This window comes from Chenopodium album, chromosome 3, assembly GCF_948465745.1.
Source record: "Chenopodium album chromosome 3, dcCheAlbu1.1, whole genome shotgun sequence".
NCBI classification, from domain to species: domain Eukaryota; kingdom Viridiplantae; phylum Streptophyta; class Magnoliopsida; order Caryophyllales; family Amaranthaceae; genus Chenopodium; species Chenopodium album.
The window spans coordinates 160,001-178,961 of NC_137836.1; positions in this window are offsets into that span (position 1 = coordinate 160,001).

Here is an 18,961-nt window from a genome sequence, read left to right on the forward strand (position 1 = left end):
TGTCCCTCAATCACCATCTCCCTGGGTCAATTATGGCACGTCCCCGGTATTAAACAACCTCGAGAAACGATCGGTAAGTAAGGGTAATATGGGATGTACCAAATTTCATTATGAAGAACCCTAATTTTCAATTCAAGTTCAATTGAATGAATCAAACAACGATTACATCATTAAATTCCTAATAAAACACATTCCAAACAAAAAATATCGTATAACTTGAATTCTAATTCATTAAGACATTGCAAAATAACTATAAAAAAAAGGAAAATTTTTAAATTACCACCCAAAAATGTATTCATTTTCAAAATAACCACCTGTTTCGGGTCTTTTTTGGATTTCCTGGGATACTGGTCACGCTCTGCTGGCAATGAGTCGGTCCCACCTGCAAAACAACGAATATTCCGATCAACGGAATATTCGCCTCCGACGATCAATTCAGTGATCAGGACGGAAAAAGGCTAGAGAGAGAAAGTAGAGAGAAGTTGGAGCTATTTAATGCTCTGTTGTTTTCAATTGTCTGAATCCCCTCCCATCATAAATGATTGGGGTATTTATAGGGGTGGGACTCTTGCCCCTCTCTAGGGTTTATACCCTAGATTTGCGTGACGTGATTGGCTGCGCAATCAGCGAATGCCACGTGCCACTCTGGGGGCGCCGTTTTGCGGCTTTCATTGTCATCTCTCGGGATTTGGGCCCTGACGTTGTTAGGGCTTTTTGGCGTGCTGATTTTAAGAAGGATCATATTGCCTAAACACATGGCATCTTCCCATGGTGACACGTGTCACCCTATAACTGGGCCACGTGTCACTATGGGATTGGCCTGAGACCTTAAGGACTCTGGATTGCGTGGCATCTTCCCGTGGTGACACGTGTCACCCTATAACTGGGCCACGTGTCACTATGGGATTGGTCCACGTATACGAGGTATTTTTACCCTCAACATTTGCCCCTCAGAGGGGATGGCTCGTACGCTTACAGGCCGGCTCCTCTGACCTTTAATAGCCTTGGCGCGTACAGATGTATTAGAGTTTTGTCAACTTTCTGTCCGCCTGACATTTTTAGGGCGAATGCCTGTCTATTCAAGCGGCGCGGACGAGACTGGGTCGTCGATTTTTGCGACCGTCTTGCCATTTTGGAGAGAGCTTTAGTTCTGCCAACTTTCCCTTGGACGCGTCGTTTATTAGGTCGTCCTTTCCGTCTAATTTAACGGTGTTACTCCTTGTCCTTCCAAATTCTAGGTCACTTTTTTCAAATTGTAACCGTTCAGCTAAGTTGGGCGGGAAAGTTGAATTTACTATCTTACCCCCATAATTTTTTCCTATATATACAAGGGGTTTGACTTCATTTTGGCACTTTGGAACTTTACATTTTCTAGAGAGAAGTCAGAGCTTCTAGAGAGATAAAGTGTTTTTTCCTTTGAATCTTCAAGAGCTCCGCCGCGCGTTTGAGTTTTCCGGTGACATTGGTTGAGTTTTCCGATCAGTCTTCAAGGTTTCCAAGTTTTCAACACGTACAGAGGTAGGCTGCCTATTTTCTTTTCCCTTTCTTTTTATTTCTTTGTTTATTTAAAAGTTGGCTCAACACTCGGCTTTGTCCGTTTCTCCTCATGAGGCCGGCCGTTTGCCTGGGACCGAGGAGTCTAGAGTGGACGGAGACGAGTTGTCTCCTTCATGGAGTGGGTCCATTTCTAGTGTGTACCAACTCACATCCACCCATTCTTCTCTGTCCCTGCAGTCGAACATGGCACGGACGATGCAAACGTACGATCGTCATGCGGCCAGAAATCCAGACGGAAGTCTTGTAAACCCTAGGCCTCCCTATGACCCAAACAATGTTAACGTAGAGACTCCTTCCACCACTCCTACGACCGCTTCCACGGGCACTCATTGCTCGGTCGTGGAAGTAACTTCCTCATTTGAAGAGCGCCAAAGAACTCAAGGCGCTCCTTTAATGGGGGGAACGTCCGGGCAAACTCCGGGGTTAAGGTTCCCCCAATATGCCAGCTCGGTCATGGATGAGGCCGAGTTGCTACTCTGTGAGGGGCCTCCTGCCTCTTCTCGAGCGGACGCTGATGCGTCCGTCCCCACTCCCTCAGAAATCTACCTCCGATATGGCAGGTCGGACAGACCAAGAACGGGGATTTCACTTAATTGTAGACACCCAATTGTGTCTCCCCAAAACCAAACCCAGTGATGAGTGCCTTTCACGTCGAATCATAATCGAATGAAACGAAAGTGTGGAAAGGTCTAGTGTTGCGGAAAGTTTTTATTTCTTTTCTCTTCTTCCTGTTTTTGAAAACTTTATTTTAAAGAAAACAGCCAATCCAGTTTGGTTGGTCCATGATATGGGTCCAATAGTGGTGTAGTTGGATGGGGTTTGCAAAGACCTTTCCAACGATATATTATAAGCCCAATTTCGATGAATATTGAGGAATTTATGGCCAATTTACTAAACTGGGCCTGGTTTGAGTTTTATGTACGGCCCTATGATCTAGGGGAGGGCCTAATATAATTTATCATTCCTAATGCAATTAGGAATGGTTTTGATCTTCTAGAACATTCTAGAAGGTCTTATCATTCTTAATTCAATTAGGACTCTTCAGAGTTTTAATTGGATCAAATAGCATTTTCGATTGAAATTATATTATTTTATCTTCCAGTACAGGAAATTTATCAGAATTTCGAAAACGTGTTAAAAGTCGGTTTGGCGTCCAACCCCAGGCCTTGGCGCCTGGAATCAGGATTGGCGCCAGACGCCAGCCATTGGCGCCTGGCGCTAGCCACTGGTCCTGGCGCCAATGAGCCAGGGCTGGCGCCAAGATGGTTTTGTGATCTTCAGACTCTGTTTTGTTAAAATATCTTTTTTGGATGATTTTCTCTATAAATATCGTATCTAAAACTCCGTTTTCATTCACCAATTATCAATATTCATTCACCAATTATCAATTACCAATTATCAATATTCATTCACCAAGAATCATCAATTCTCTTCTTCATTCATCAACTCTCTTCATTCACAAATTATCCATCAATTCAATTCATTCATCTCTTTTCATCAACTTTCATCAACATTCATTCTTTCTTTTCTAAACTTTGCTTTTTGATAAAAAATTCCGCATTCACAAGATCTAGATACACCTAGCCATATTCGAAGTTGCCTTCGCCCTAGACGTGAAAGGTTTTAATTTCTGAGGGTTTGGTCCCAAATCTCTCTTTCAATTATTTAATTTAATTGTTTTGATTATTATCTTTCCTTGAAGTTACTAACGTGTGTATTTTGTAATTAGAAAGAGGTACGAGGCATCCAAGTAAGTACTTTAAGGGATTTTATTGGTTTAATTGATATTATAATGTAGATATCATGTTTATATTGTTATTATGATATTCCTAGTATCATGTCTAGGGTATTTTTAATATCAAATATGATTGCTATGATGCCTTTTATTCTCTTCCTAATATTTATGATTGTTAGTATCATGTTAGGGCTAAAGCTTTGATTTTTATTGTTTAGTGACATGCTAGGGTTTGTTATTAATCTTGTTAGTATCATGCCTATGATCTTGCTATGCTTTAACATGATTATGATTTATTATTATTAATGATGTTGATTATTTATTATGTTGCTTGATACATTATTTATTTTATTGCTTGATCACCTTTTATTGCATGTTTAAAGGGAATTTGTATTTGCAACCACGCTTAATAAGATAATTAATAATCTTGTTAGGGTTAATTGTGATTATATTTCAAGTGATCGCCAATAATAGTTTATTTGTGCATTAAATTCAACCAACATAGATTAAACAGGTTTAGGGTTAATCCTATTGATTGTATGTTAGTCAGAAAGCGCACATGAATACGAGCAGAATAAAGTAGAGGCCTATTATTAGGGCAGGTTCAATCTCTTTTAGGTTGGATTTGTACCATCATCCCCGGACCTTTATTTGGTTCATGACCTTATGGAGTTGACGATCTCTTGGATCGTTAAGGGGTGTAACCTTCATCCTATGAACGGTTTACAAGTTCCTTAAAAACTTGTTGGCGACTTTTTTGCTCTATCTTCTTCCCTTTTGGACGCCACCGTACTTTAGTGTATGATCACAGTGGGGTTCAAGCTAGTGGGATTTTAAAGGCTTGAAACTATTCCCTACATTAATGAACCGTCCGACCTGCCCCCTCGCAGAGCTCCTCCTACTGGGAGTCAGGCGGCCGGTGCCAAAGATAAGGGAAAACGGCCACTTGAAGACATAATCTCCCCCCGAGGCGGCCATAGTTCTAGGAGCCGCAGCTCGGCGGAGGCAACTGACCTTGACAGAGTGCTGTCTTCCGAGTTTGGGAGCGCTCGCTCCTCAACGAGAAGAGGGCGAAGCTGAGAATGCGGCCGAGGGTGGAGCGGCGGCCGCAGAGGGCGAAGAGGCGGCCGAGGAGGATGTTGCCAACATTGACAACTTCAAGGATCTGTACGCCTGTATGGTGGGTAGCACGGCCTTGGGCTACCTGAACCACAACTTTGAGGAATACAAGGCATTCCTCCTCCTTGGGGAAGGATTTGAGATCCAGCCTCCAAGGAAGTCCCGCGCTTTGGCCGCTTGGGAAGAAGAGAGGCCGCGCCAAAGATCCTTCAGCGTCTACAGGGCGGCCTTAGACGTTGGACTGCGCTTCCCCCTCCATCCTTTCGTCCGCACAATCTTGGACGAGTATGATATAGCTCTCTTCCAGCTGATGCCAAACAGCTGGTTGAACATTTTTGGATACCTGGTGACGTGCATCTGCAAGGGCTTCGAGCCAGACTTTGCAGTTTTCTGTGAGATGCACTCACTGACTAGGCTGGACGCGGACACGGACGGCTGGCTCATCTTGAGCACCACTAGAGATAACATGGTGGTGATGGACCGCGTCTCCAAGTGGCGTGACTGGAAGCACCGATTCTACCGCATCAAAACTAAGGACGTCGAATTTAACTTGCGGATGAATCGGTTCAATGCTGAGCCAATTCAACTTGGACGTGGGGATCTCAAGCCCGATAAGCCACCCGTCCACCCCAGCCGGAGCACCAGCTTGAATACTTCAAAGTCAAGCGGGTGAAAAGGAACGACAAAACTGAGCGCGTTCCAAGTAACTGGGTCCCTTTATCCAGCTAGCTTCGGGATCCCACCTTTATGTCCGCCTATGGCTTGTACAAGAACCTGCCCCAAGGTGGACGCACGGACACATATTCTTACACTTACACATATTATTTGATCTTGAAAAATTTTCTAACTCTTTTTCTTCCTCTTTCAGCTGAGGCGTACAAGATGCTAGACAAAGAGCAAAAAGGGGAGGTCAACATGTCCGAGATTGACTTGGCTCGGTACAAGGCTCGCCAGAGACTGTACGAGCAAACTAAAGGAGTAAGTAAACCCATCTAGCTTTCTTCCTTACGTCCATGTATGCATTACGGGAAAGATCTTCTTCCTAACTAGGCTCGGCCTATTATATTATCTTGCTTTCTTTTTCTAACTTTTGTCTCTACAGCTGGCCACTCCAACCCCCAGGTCCAAACGGAAGCAGTCGTCTCCTGCGTCCAAGACGGATCAGGACGGCAAGGCGTCCAAACAAAGGAAGACGGTCGCGTCCAAGACCACTTCCACTTCTGCGGCCAAGACAACGTCGCGGACTGTCTCAAAGCAGTCCAAAGGAGAACAACCCCGGCTGAGCGATAGCGGGGCCTCCAAGTCCATAGATCTGGCCGCCATGCCGGGTCATGTTAGGTCCGAGAAATCGGACGATAGGGGTAAGTCGACCCCGGCAAAACCGACCGGGCCAGAAGTGACTCCGCCCGTCCAAAGAGTCAATGAATCTGATTGGCTTGATGCCAATCAGTCGGCCGGCGATCAGCTTGGCCGGACGGGGGAGGAGGGTAATGAGCCTGCGCCGCCCCCACCATTCACTTTCAACCTTCCTACTCCTCCAAGCTTCTATGACGGTCAGTTCCAATAACTTTGGATTTTATTTTGTTCCTTCTCTTCTTTTTTTTTATTGAGCTTACATTAAACTCTTTGCGTCCGCCTACAGACATTGCAGAGGAGCTACAAATGAAGCTGCCCGGCCAATCCCTTACTGGGGCGGACAGGAAGGCGATGCGGGAGGCCATGGCCCGGGCCGTCCCCGCTGAGCAGCGAGACAAGCTGCGGGGAATACATGAGGGCTTCCTCGGCCCCATAATCAATTGCAATGCTGAGGTAAATTTTACCCTCAAATGCACTTAGCCAATTTTTCGCTCATTTTGCTAACACATTTACCCTATACGCAGCTCTTCCTGCGGCTGAATGCCTTCCTGGAATGGAAGGACAAGGAGAATGAGCGGCTGAAGCATGCCTGGGCCCAGATTCAGAAGACCCAGGATGCCGTCCGACAAGGCTGCGCGACAGGCGAAAGATTTGGTGAAGCTGGGCGAGGCCCTTCAGCAAGAGTCCGTGGCCAGGGAGGCCATGAGACAGGAGAGGGACCAAGCCCTGCTGGACAGCGAACGTTGGAGGGCAGGGTTCGAGGCCTCCGAAAAGCTTCAAAGTGATGTGGCCTTGGCCCAAAAACACTTAAAGGAGGCCTTGGACGAGTCGGACGCTCTGAGGGCCGAGGTGGAAAGTTTAAAGAAGTCCGTTGAGGACTTAACTCTCCAATTGCAAACACCTCGGGCCCCTAGTGCGGACGAAGTGGTCCTCATTGAGCAGAATGCTGAGGACAGGCTAAAGAGCCACTTCTTTGAGGCTTTTGAGCTTATGGTGGACGAGGGAGAGGCGGCCTATTATCAGGAACGCTTCACCAACCGTCTCAACTTTGTCTGCCTCAGAGAAGAGGCTAAGAAGGCTGGGCAGCCTTCACCTGAGCTGGACGTCACGCCAACTACCTCAGAGGAGGAGGAAGTCGAAGAAGTGGCGGCCGGCAAAGACGGTGAGGCTGAGAGCGAGGCGCCCGCTGAGGACGCGTCCCCTGCCATGGTTCAAGAGGTCGGCCCAAGCCAGAGTCCAGCTTCTGCTCCAGCCGCCCCATGATTTCAGCTCTACTTTTCTGCCTTGTTAATCATTTATGTATTTATTTTTTTTTTTACTTTTTCAACCGCCTTTTCGAGCGGTTTTTATGTAAGATATTTTACCGCCTTTTGAGCGGTCTTTTTATTAATTTGGCTTCCAATTTTTGCTTCATACTTTGCCCATTTTATACTTAACAAGTTTTTGCATGGTTTTTGCATTTTCGTACACGTACTTTTCACGTTTTTGTATCTTCGTACAATTGGGGGGTATGCCCCTTTATTCGGCGTTCGCCTAGTCCATACTTAGGGTGGTTTGATTGGCTTGGTAGAATTTATACTTTAGGTGGTATGACTTCTACCAAGTTAATCAAATCATAATAATGATTGCCCTTGGACTAGGTGGTACGCCGAATCAACACGTTAGTTGGCCGTTCAATTGGCTTTATGTGAGTTTGTCCGTTGAAACTATCGCTTGGACGCACTCAGAAAATTCCAAGTGTGATCTCAACTTAAAATTTTCATGTTCGACTGGGCTGGAATGCCTAGGTATGCCCTTGCCCCATTATATGAGTTTCACAGGGTACCTTACCTTTTCTGTCCGCATTAATTAAGGGCGGACGCATTCATGTGACTTTTGGGATCAAGTTGCCCATTCTTATTTAATTTACTTTTGTTCTACGAGCGTGTTGCTATGTTGCAAGTAACCTACTTGCAACTTCCACGCGGCCTATCCGTATAAGTTATGACTGCAAAAAAAACATAAATTAAATGGAAAAATAATTATAACAATGTTTGACTTTTTCATTAATTTGTCAAAATTACATTGTCATGGCCGTACGGCTTACATTGCCCGGTCAACAGACCTAGCTGTATACACAGCTTTTGGCTAAGTAATTAAACATAATATTTCTTCAGATTGTCAGTGTTCCATGTACGCGGAATAGGTCGGCCGTTCATGGCCTCGAGACGGTAAGTCCCATCTCGGACCTCTTCCCTGACTCGATACGGCCCTTCCCAGTTTGGGGTCAGTTTGCCATCTTCGTTTGCTCGTCCCACAGCCTTCATCTTCCTTAGGACCAGATCCCCCAATTTTATCGGCCGCTTTGTCACTCGGCGATTGTATGCCCTTGTCATCCGAAGACGATAAATTTCATGCCTAAGCGCCGCGTTGCCCCTAGCTTCAGGAAGGAAGTCTAGAGCGGTCTTCATGGCTTCCCAATTGGCCGCTTCATCATATAGCATCACCCTAAGAGTGGGCTCATACATTTAAATTGGAAGGACCGCCTCAGCACCATAGACTAAGAAGAAGGGAGTTTCTCCTGTGGAACTTTTGGCCGTGGTTCGTATGGACCACATCACATTAACCAATTCGTTAGCCCATAAGCCGCCTGCTCTTTCAAGCTTGCGCTTAATTCCATTGGAGATCAATTTGTTGTATGCCTCTACCTGACCATTTGCTTGTGGGCGGCCGACTGAAGCAAAGCAATGAGCTATGCCTTGGTCTTCCAACCATTTTTTGAGTTGGGGCGTTTCGAACTGAGGTCCGTTGTCGAACACCATAGACTGAGGAACGCCAAAGCGTGTAATGACACTCTTCCATATGAAAGCTGAAACATCTGTCCACTTGATGCCCCGGACGGCCTCGGCCTCTACCCATTTTGTGAAGTAGTCTACTGCTACAAACACATACCGCCTCTGGCCGGACGCTGGTGTGTATGGTCCTAAAATGTCCATCCCCCATTTGGCAAAGGGGAGCGGACTACTGATGGCCGAAAGGCTGTTGGCGGGTCGATGAATTAATGTTGCGAACCTCTGACATTTGTCACACTTCTTTACCATTTCCATTGCGTCCGACTTTAAGCTCGGCCAGTAGTAACTCAAGCGGGCAGCCTTTTCGGCCAAAGCTCGTCCTCCAATGTGAGAACCATACTGCACCTGGTGAATATCATCCAAGACATCATACCCTCTTTCAGGAGTGATGCATTTCGGGTACGGCTTTACAAATGCCTTTTTGAACAACTCTCCTTGCTTAACTTCAAACCAAGCCGCTCTCTTTTTCATCAACCAGCTCTCTTTAGGATCGGCCGGGAGTAATCCGTCCTTAAGGTAAGATATGATCCCGTCCATCCAAGTGGAGCTTCTATCAATTGTGTGCACTGGCTCAGCGTCAATACTCCTCTTCTCTTTTACTTCCCGAAACACTGACCTGGGAGTATCACATGATGCTGAGGATGCTAACTTAGAGAGGGCGTCCGCCTGATGATTGGACGAATGAGGGACCTGCTGTAGGGTAAAATGATCTAGGCTCTTAGCCTCCTCTTTTACAATCTTCAAGTACTTTATCATGGCCGGCTCCCTGTAGGGAATAATTTCAAGCCTTTAAAATCCCACTAGCTCGTACCCCACTGTGATCATACACTAAAGTACGGTGGCGTCCAAAAGGGAAGAAGATAGAGCAAAAGAGTCGCCAACAAGTTTTTTAGGAACTTGTAAACCATTCACGAGGTGAAGGTTACACCCCTTAACGATCCAAGAGATCGTCAACTCCATAAGGTCATGAACGAAATAAGGGTTCGGGGATGAAGGTACAAATCCAACCTAAAAGAGATTGAACCTGCCCTAATAATAGGCCTCTACTTTATTCTGCTCGTATTCATGTGCGCTTTCTGATTAACATACAATCAATAGGATTAACCCTAAACCTGTTTAATCTATGTTGGTTGAATATTAATGCACAAATAAATCTATTATTGGCGATCACTTGAATTATAATCACAATTAACCCTAACAAGATTATTAATTATCTTATTAAGCGTGGTTGCAAGTACAAATTCCCTTTAAACATGCATCAAAGGTGATCAAGCAATAACAATAAAATAATCAAGCAACATAATAATAAATAATCATTATAATAATAATCATCATCATAAAAATAAATTATAATTGAAATAATCATGATAATAATCATAAAAGAAAATAATCATCATATTAATAATAATTGAAATAATTATCATAAATAAAATAATCATCAAAATAATAATATTCATAATCATTATAACAATTATAATCATAATCATATTCATGTTAATATTAAAGTATAATAAAAATAGCAAGATCCTAGGCATGATACTAACAAGATTAATAACAAACCCTAGCATGTCACTAAGCGATAAAAATCAAATCTTTAGCCCTAACATGATACTAACAAGAATAAATATTAGGAAGAGAATAAAAGGCATCATAGCAATCATATTTAATATTAAAAATACCCTAGACATGATACTAGGAACATCATAACAACAATATAAACATGATTTCTACATCATAATATCAATTAATCAATTAAAGTACTTACTTTGATGCTTCGTACCTCTTTCTAATAACAAAATACACACGTTAGTAACTTCAAGGAAAATAATAAACAAAACAATTAAATTAAATAATTGAAATAGAGATTTGGGACCAAACCCTCAGAAATTAAAACCTTTCACGTCTAGGGCGAAGGCAACTTCGAATATGGCTAGGTGTTTCTAGATCTTGTGAATGCGGAATTATTTATTAAAGAAAAAGGTTAGTTTAGAAAGGATGAATGTTGATGAAAGTTGATGAATGAAGACATGAATGAAAAGGATTATTGAAAAAGATGAATACTAATTGATGAATAATTTGTGAATGAAGAGAGTTGATGAAAGAATAAAGAGAATTGGTGAACGATAGATGTAGATGATGAATGAAAACGGAGTTTTTGATACGATATTTATAGAGAAAATCATCCAAAAGAGATAATTTATCAAAACAGAGTCTAAAGACCACAAAAACACATTGGCGCCAGCCCTGGCTCATTGGCGTCAGGACCAGTGGCTAGCGCCAGGCGCCAATGCTGGCGTCTGGCGCCAATCCTGATTCTAGGCGCCAAGGCTTGGGGTTGGACGTCAAATTGGAATTCAACGCGTTTTCGAAAATCTGATAAATTTCCCGTACGGGAAAATAAAATAATATAATTTCAGTCGAAAGTGCTATTTGATCTAATTAAAACTCTGAAGAGTCCTAATTAAATTAGGAATGATAAGACCTTCTAGAATGTTCTAGAAGACTAAAACCATTCCTAATTACATTAGGAATGATAAATTATATTAGGCCCTCCCCTAGATCATAGGGCCGTACTTAAAACTCAAACCAGACCCAGTTTAGTAAATTGGGCATAAATTCCTCAATATTCATCGGAATTGGGCTTATAATATATCGTTGGAAAGGTCTTTGCAAACACCATCCAAATACACCACTATTGGACCCATATCATGGACCAACCAAACTGGATTGGCTGTTTTCTTTAAAATAAAGTTTTCAAAAACAGGGAGGAGAGAAAAGAAATAAAACTTTCCGCAACACTAGACCTTTCCACACTTTCGTTTCATTCGATTATGATTCGACGTGAAAGGCACTCATCACTGGGTTTGGTTTTGGGGAGACACAAATGGGTGTCTACAGATGCCCCCACTTTGACTGAGTTTGGAGAAACGCAAGTTTCGAAAACGAAAGTCAAAGTAACGATAGGGACGGAGAATGATTCAGAACGTTCTGCGATCCTAAATCAATCTTGTAACGCCGGTACCTGCAAAATAGCGTTAGTTAAACAGATAAAAGAGTTAAGAAACGCGTATCTTGCACCGTCGAGCACACGTCTCTGAAAGTAACCGATTGTCGCTGCTGTTTTGATGACCTCCTGCAAGCTAGAGAATGCCATCCCGCTTGAAAACCGCTACGCCCGTAACCGCTTCCAAATTAGAAGATCGCTTCGCCTGAAACTATCCTCCCCACTATGATAATATTCCACGTCCAAGGGAATACCATCGAAGATTGCTTCACTTGAAACAATCCTCAGTTGTTTGTGACAACTCTCCGCAATCTAGGGAACGCCACCTTGTTGTTTCGATGTTCACTCGTCTCTGAACAAAGAGCTTCTTTTTTATTTGTTCCAATTTCCGCTGTGATAGTCTTCGAAAAGATCATTGCTTTTTAATCCTTAATACTGCCATGCCAGTACGTCGGGCGCTTTGCTGCTTGTGAACCAGTATGTCGGTGCTTTTGCTGTGATGACAATCCTCTTTTCTTTAGGAATAGTTGCCAACACAACTCTTGGAAAATTTGCCAAAATCCAATTTTTGGAAAAGTTGCCAATGCTTCGTAACAATCTTTCATATGAACTTTGCTATGATCGACAATCCACATCTTGCAATATAACTCTTGAAAGGAATCCACCTTGGAAATTTGCCAACGGTATGCGACAATCCTTTTGGGAAAATATTGCCACTATTGACAATCCGCGTCTTGGAACATTTGCAAAAAAGAGTCGACCGACAATCCACTTCGGGAAAATTTGCCACTTGCTGAAATGAATGACAATCCACGTTGAGGAACTTTTGCCGAAATTTATGATGAGTAGAGACCTACGACAATCCTTTGGGAAATTTTGCCATAGGAAACTGGGTGTATGACATTCCAATCTCGGAAAACTTGCCAGCGATGTATGAATGTATGACAATCCGAACTTGGAAAAACTTGCCAATAAAGAAGGAGCTCGACAATCCACGCTTGGAAACTTTGCCAGAGATGACAATTCAATCTTGGAAAAATTGTCGTTGAAGAAGATGCACGACAATCCATTTTTGGAAATATTGTCAGTTGGGGATGACAATCCAATTTTGGAAAACTTTGTCGTTTAACAAGAATGCACGACAATCCATATTTGGAAATATTGTCGTTTAAATGCTTGCTTTTGAACCGATGCTTTGGTGCTTGTAATGGGCCAATACTTAGGCGCTTAAGCTAAGTGAGACGATCTTTCGTCAGGTCGATCACTTAGACTGTAATCAAACCGACTACTTAATCATGTAAAATTGCTTATAGGGGCTAACTGGCATACCAAGGAACCCGAAATTGCTGTATGAGGTCGAAATCACCTTTCTGGGAGGCTTCGAGCTCTGTCGTTGCTGAAAAGATTTAGCGTCAAGCGCTGGAGTAGGGTCTTCCCTGTTCTGCTGCACCTGTACTTATTTTGACTATAGAACTTTGCCAATCTCTTTAATTATCTTAGGGTTGACCTAAGGCTTAATGTTGCTTGACTCATCGACTTGACACGACTCAAGGTATAAACTTGACTCGCTGATTGACTGACTCGAGGTTGACTCGACTCGAAGTGTAATGACACATGTGTTAGACTCAAATCAAAGTGATATGGCACGACATGACTCAATGTGTACATGACTCGTGTGTGCATTGTTATGTGATCGTACGACTCAAAAATGCAAAAAAGCAAAAAATTTTCGTTATTTTTATGGAGGGTACCGACTTTCTCCCGAAAAAGAAAGACGCGAAAAAGAATCGAAAGTGAAGTTTGAAGATGCATGTTGAATGAGCTTAGTCAAATGTTGTTTGATACTATCTCTCAAGGTTCAAGGATTAATTCATCCTAGGCTATCTCAACTGTTGACTTCATGATGAAAGTATTTGGGTAACTTAGGCACGGAGGCTAAGCACTTCATACTTCGTGATGCAATGACAATTATGAGTGATAAGTGATTTTGATATGATAAGGCATGCTTCAATGTTAAGATTTCATGACAAAGGGTTCCTAAGGGAAGTATATTTGGTCATGTATATATCTGTGCAGTGTGTGAAAGTGACACTAAAGCTAGGCCGCAAGAGCTAAGTGTGTGGAAAAATATATTGAAAAGAGTCAAATGGTGGTGACTCTTAGGCGAGGTAAGCTAATAATATAGGGATCAAGCCCCCAAGTCTAGCTCTAAATGAAAAGGGATGAGCATAGGGAATTCCTTGATATGATTATGGTGTAAGTGTGTGAATGTGAATATGAATGCATGTTTATTACGGCCGCACCTCGATGTGAGGTTGCCTACGTATCCGTTAGGAATCAGGCCGAACGTAGCTCTAGCCGAACCTCGCACAAGTGTGTATACCTCAAAAAAGGTCTTTTTAAGGGTTGTAACGTGGTTAGGCTAAAGGTTTAAAGAAGAAGGGGATAAAGGCTCAAGACCCTAGATAAGCCCCCAAGGTGTGCAACCTTGCTTTTGAATATTTGTATTTTTATGCTTGAGGTTTTCTACTTTTTTTTTAGCTCTTTCTTTTGCTTTAGCATTTATTTTATTTTAATAAGTGTGGGCAATCCCGATCATGCGGTCTATCACTAACTTGGCATTCATGTTTCTCAGGCACGGTACCGAGCACTCGATAAGAGACGCAATCTGAGACGTGTTCTTATAGAAGATATTTTCATATCAAAGACATTGGAACACTTGCCCTTTTGTACACTTTTAATTATTTATTTTTTGCTATTTTTGCTATTTTTAATTTTTTGAATCACTCAAGCCCTTTTTTTAGATTGCATAAGTTGCACACCATCCCATCCCAAGGTTAGGTAGATGTAGGTTGAAAAAAAAAAAGAGTCTATCGTTAGACGAGGCTCAAAGTGGTTTATGAAGAAAGGATTGTATAATTGAAGGGCGAAAGGAGATATGATGTGGCTACAAGGGGTGCCTCAAATCATTAGTATACCTTGTGCTTAATTCGACATGGATTTTTTTTTTTTTTTTTTTTTTTTTTTTTGCAATGCAATGTGATGATCATATGCAAGAAAATAAATGCTCATTTTATTAAAAAGGGAAAAAGGAAAAAATCCTATTAATCTAAAAGAAAAGAAAAGGTGCCTATGCTAGACTTATTGGGGAAAGGAAAAAATGAAGAAGAAATAGAAAAAAGAGGTCACGAAATCTTATCGTTGAAGCTCGCCTCTTCTCTTGTGTTGTTTCATCATTACCCTCATTTTTTGTTTGTCAATCACATGACTCAAACTCGATTCAACACACATGGATGGAGAAGGTGAAGAAAGATGGAAGAATGTGAAGAAGATTTAGGTGGAGGGATGTGAAGAATTAAGAATAGAATGTACCCCCTCAACTCAAATGACGGAAAAAACCGACTCATGCATGAACCTAAGACATGGCCATGGTGATGTATACTCAAAGTGTGTGCTAAGACTAGTGAGTGTAGGTGACATGTTAAGACTCGTGTCATGACCATGTGGCTAGACTATGTAACTAGACTCAAGCAAAGATTAAGTTAAGACTTCACGTATATGCATTAAACTGGACAGACTGTGGTATTTTAGTCATAACTTTTGATCTGCGACTCTGATTGGGATGAAACCAACGCCAAATTAAAGAAAAAACTCGGGGCTACAGATCCATATATTTTAAGACTCGTAGTTCTTTCTAGAACTCCAGATATGACCAAAACAAGTTGACATTTGTGCAGTATACGGGAATAAAAATCCGGGTTGACTTAAAGGAACTATGACTCGATTTTATGTTTATTTATTAGCTCAAATTAATTAATTAATTAAACAAAGTCCTTTAGTCATTAATCAGTTTATTTAGTCTTAACACAAGTCAAACAAACGGTTAGGAAAAATCACATAGAGTATGCACAACAAATAATGCACAATTAGTCAAGTAGGCACAATATGATGCAATGAGTTCGCAACCTAACCATGGCTATAGTTCTCTAAAGTTCGGGATATGGTTTAGTCAATAGAGGGTCCATGGTTAATTGTCCCAATGCACCGCGCGGAAGCCTAACCGTGAAGGGTTGGCGCGAGTGGATGGGACACCGCGAGTTTCAGAAAAAAAAACTCGCTTCCATGGTTTGGTGAATTCAACATCTCGGATGTACCCTTTGTTGCCAGGAGCGTTCAATCGGGTAGATGGAGCATGAATTCCCAGAGGGTTATGTCCATATGTAGAACACATATGGGTTTCAGAAAAGTGAGAAAAAATTCAATCAGGAAGTAGGATCGAGCAAACAATACGAAAAACCGGTCGAAATTAGAACGCATATTTCTGGCTCAGTATTGGGGGAAATTGGCGCCAACAAACAGAGATTGGCGCCAACTTTTAACTGTAGCGCCTGGCGCCAATACTGGCGTCTGGCGCTACGGCTAAAAGTGTGGCGCCAAGCTCTGGCCCCTGACGCTACTTCCCACATGCCTCAGCAGCTTTCTGTGCTCGGTAAAATCTTCCAGTTTCGCGCGGTGTTATTTCAGTCCTAGTTGTGAAAGACATTCCTCAAATTTCCTACGTGTAAAATCCTATGTTTTTTACTCATTACGGATGGTCTTTCCAATGAGAACCTTTTTATGCATATGACAATAATGTTAATCAAAATTACGCACATAAAATACTTAGAACTTTTCGAGTCTCATCCACTCATTCTAAATCATTGCCGAAACAAATTCAGGAATTAAAATAGAAATCCTCCCCAGTGGAGTCGCCAAAAACTGTAGGGAATAATTTCAAGCCTTTAAAATCCCACTAGCTCGTACCCCACTGTGATCATACACTAAAGTACGGTGGCGTCCAAAAGGGAAGAAGATAGAGCAAAAGAGTCGCCAACAAGTTTTTTAGGAACTTGTAAACCATTCACGAGGTGAAGGTTACACCCCTTAACGATCCAAGAGATCGTCAACTCCATAAGGTCATGAACGAAATAAGGGTTCGGGGATGAAGGTACAAATCCAACCTAAAAGAGATTGAACCTGCCCTAATAATAGGCCTCTACTTTATTCTGCTCGTATTCATGTGCGCTTTCTGATTAACATACAATCAATAGGATTAACCCTAAACCTGTTTAATCTATGTTGGTTGAATATTAATGCACAAATAAATCTATTATTGGCGATCACTTGAATTATAATCACAATTAACCCTAACAAGATTATTAATTATCTTATTAAGCGTGGTTGCAAGTACAAATTCCCTTTAAACATGCATCAAAGGTGATCAAGCAATAACAATAAAATAATCAAGCAACATAATAATAAATAATCATTATAATAATAATCATCATCATAAAAATAAATTATAATTGAAATAATCATGATAATAATCATAAAAGAAAATAATCATCATATTAATAATAATTGAAATAATTATCATAAATAAAATAATCATCAAAATAATAATATTCATAATCATTATAACAATTATAATCATAATCATATTCATGTTAATATTAAAGTATAATAAAAATAGCAAGATCCTAGGCATGATACTAACAAGATTAATAACAAACCCTAGCATGTCACTAAGCGATAAAAATCAAATCTTTAGACCTAACATGATACTAACAAGAATAAATATTAGGAAGAGAATAAAAGGCATCATAGCAATCATATTTAATATTAAAAATACCCTAGACATGATACTAGGAACATCATAACAACAATATAAACATGATTTCTACATCATAATATCAATTAATCAATTAAAGTACTTACTTTGATGCTTCGTACCTCTTTCTAATAACAAAATACACACGTTAGTAACTTCAAGGAAAATAATAAACAAAACAATTAAATTAAATAATTGAAATAGAGATTTGGGACCAAACCCTCAGAAATTAAAACCTTTCACGTCTAGGGCGAAGGCAACTTCGAATGTGGCTAGGTGTTTCTAGATCTTGTGAATGCGGAATTATTTATTAAAGAAAAAGGTTAGTTTAGAAAGGATGAATGTTGATGAAAGTTGATGAATGAAGAGATGAATGAAAAGGATTATTGAAAAAGATGAATACTAATTGATGAATAATTTGTGAATGAAGAGAGTTGATGAAAGAATAAAGAGAATTGGTGAACGATAGATGTAGATGATGAATGAAAACGGAGTTTTTGATACGATATTTATAGAGAAAATCATCCAAAAGAGATAATTTATCAAAACAGAGTCTGAAGACCACAAAAACACATTGGCGCCAGCCCTGGCTCATTGGCGCCAAGACCAGTGGCTAGCGCCAGGCGCCAATGCTGGCGTCTGGCGCCAATCCTGATTCCAGGCGCCAAGGCCTGGGGTTGGACGCCAAATTGGAATTCAACGCGTTTTCGAAAATCTGATAAATTTCCCGTACGGGAAAATAAAATAATATAATTTCAGTCGAAAGTGCTATTTGATCTAATTAAAACTCTGAAGAGTCCTAATTAAATTAGGAATGATAAGACCTTCTAGAATGTTCTAGAAGACTAAAACCATTCCTAATTACATTAGGAATGATAAATTATATTAGGCCCTCCCCTAGATCATAGGGCCGTACTTAAAACTCAAACCAGGCCCAGTTTAGTAAATTGGGCATAAATTCCTCAATATTCATCGGAATTGGGCTTATAATATATCGTTGGAAAGGTCTTTGCAAACACCATCCAACTACACCACTATTGGACCCATATCATGGACCAACCAAACTGGATTGGCTGTTTTCTTAAAATAAAGTTTTCAAAAACAAGGAGGAGAAAAAAGAAATAAAACTTTCCGCAACACTAGATCTGTCCACACTTTCGTTTCATTCGATTATGATTCGACGTGAAAGGCACTCATCACTGGGTTTGGTTTTGGGGAGACACAAATGGGTGTCTACACTCCCTCGCCTCAAAGTCTCCATTCACCTGGCCGACTACAAGTAGGGAGTCCGAGCATACGTTAATTTTTGTCGCTCCTGCCGCCTTACACATTCTTAGGCCGGCCAAGAGGGCTTCGTACTCGGCCTCGTTATTAGAGGCTTGAAACTGGAATCTCAGGGCGTACTCAAACTTATCTCCTTCTGGTGACTGGCATATAACACCTGCACCGCAACCAGTGGCTGTCGCGCAGCCATCCACGAACACTTTCCAGATTTGATCTCCGACCGTCTAAAGATCCGGCCGAGTCATTTCAGCTAAAAAATCAGCAAAGGCTTGCCCCTTGATTGCTTTTCTTGGCTCAAATGTAATATCCAAACCTCTCATTTCCAAGGCCCATTTGAGCATACGGCCGCTTGCCTCTAGCGTTGTAAATGGCTTCTTCAGAGGTTGGTTTGTGTAGACCACAATTGAATGTGCCAAAAAGTATGG